This window comes from Petaurus breviceps, unplaced genomic scaffold (genome assembly GCF_028583685.1).
Source record: "Petaurus breviceps papuanus isolate PSGF00001 unplaced genomic scaffold, PetGlider_PUasm1.0 90145, whole genome shotgun sequence".
Classification (NCBI taxonomy): domain Eukaryota; kingdom Metazoa; phylum Chordata; class Mammalia; order Diprotodontia; family Petauridae; genus Petaurus; species Petaurus breviceps.
In genome coordinates, this window is record NW_027187185.1 from 997,980 (window position 1) to 999,625 (window position 1,646).

Below are 1,646 nucleotides of genomic sequence, written 5' to 3' on the forward strand. Positions count from 1 at the left end.
ATGCAGTTAATGTAAATCTTTGGAAACTTTTTATTGCCTAAAAAATGGTTTAGAAAGGTAAAAGGAGTTAATTTATTATGATTTTTTTTAAAACTAAAAAACTGATAAATTGACAACCCTAATTAAAAAAATATATCCAGGGAGTTGGTGAATAGGGAAGTGGCGCAGGTCGCAGAGATCGCTCCGCCGAGTGAGTTCACCCGCCTGGCCTTCCATCTCCATCGCCGCTGCCCCCTCCCTGTCCAGGCCCCGTCCGCCCCCCCCTCCCCCGCTCCCCTCAGTCCATTCCGGCCCGATCCCTGGGAGGATGAAGTTCTTTACAAGGAGGAGCACCCTTTTGAGAAGCGCCGCTCTGAAGGCGAGAAGATCCACAAGAAGTATCCCGACCGGGTCCCGGTGATTGTGGAGAAGGCTCCTAAGGCCAGGATAGGCGACCTGGACAAGAAGAATATCTGGTGCCTTCTGATCTCACAGCTGGTCAGTTCTACTTCTTGATCCGGAAGCAAATTCACCTCCGAGCTGAGGACGCCCTATTTTTCTTTGTCAACAATGTCATTCCACCCACCAGCGCCACCATGGCTCAGCTTTACCAGGAACATCATGAAGAAGATTGCTTTCTATACATTGCCTACAGCGATGTGTCTATGGTCTGTGAAGCTGCCTGCCACCCCTGGGTAGGGGGGCCCTTCTCTAAGAAGAGTGAGGGTTGCCCTGTCTCTTCCTCTCCTTATCCTCTAACTACCCCATTCTCCTCGGTTTCTTTCCCCTGCTGGAAGACAAACACCATCACCTCTTGTCAAGGCCTGCAATTTGCAATGCTTTAAGACTCTTCTTTCCCTCAGCCCATGCTGGCTGGGGTTGTGGAGGGCAAGGGTAGAGGAGAGCACCCTCCCCCCCCATGTCTCTTATTTTCTTTTTTTCTCCCTCAAATCTAAACCTTTTCTGCCCCTTCCTTTCTCCCCTCCCGGCCTCCCCCAATCTCTTCCTGGTTGTCAGTTCCCATTTTCTTTTTGTTTCACTGATTGTTTCTGTTTCTGTTCCTTCCCAGACTCCCCAAGGGACTTGGATTCCTACAATTCCTCCCCTCACCTCCACCTTCTTTCCTCCCACGGAGTTGGGGTGGAGGGGTGGGAGTGGGCTGAGGGTGGAGAAGATCAATAAAGAAACCACCAACTTAAAAAATATATATATATATATCCAAGGACAGATAAAAGTGAAAATAGAAAGACTGCTGAACTAATAAATAAAACAAAACTTTTTTCAAAAGACTAATAAGATCTATATATCATTATCCACTCATTTTATTTAAAGAAAGTAAAAAATTTAATTGCCAATATTAAAAAAAAATGAAAGAAAGGGTGCGTAGGTGGTACAGTGAATTGAGCACACGCTTTGGAGTTAGGAGTACCCAAGTTTAGATCCAGCCTCAGACACTTAACACAAAACTAGCCATGTGACCTCGGGCAAGTTATTTAACCCCAATTGCCCTGCCTTCCCCCACTCCAAAAAGCAAAAAAAAAAAAAATGAAATAAATTTAAAAAATAAAAAAATGAAAGTTAATTTCATCATAATAAAGTAATGAAGAGCATTATAGGACACTACTATGAACCAGTAAATAGTACACAGAGGAAAATGTGAGCTATCT

The 1,646-nt window shown here is 44.6% G+C and overlaps 1 pseudogene; it reads left to right on the forward strand.

Annotated features, from left to right (window-relative positions):
- On the forward strand, positions 1 to 1,182 carry LOC138176730 (uncharacterized; annotated as a pseudogene).
- The last annotated feature ends 464 nt before the right edge of the window (positions 1,183 to 1,646 follow it).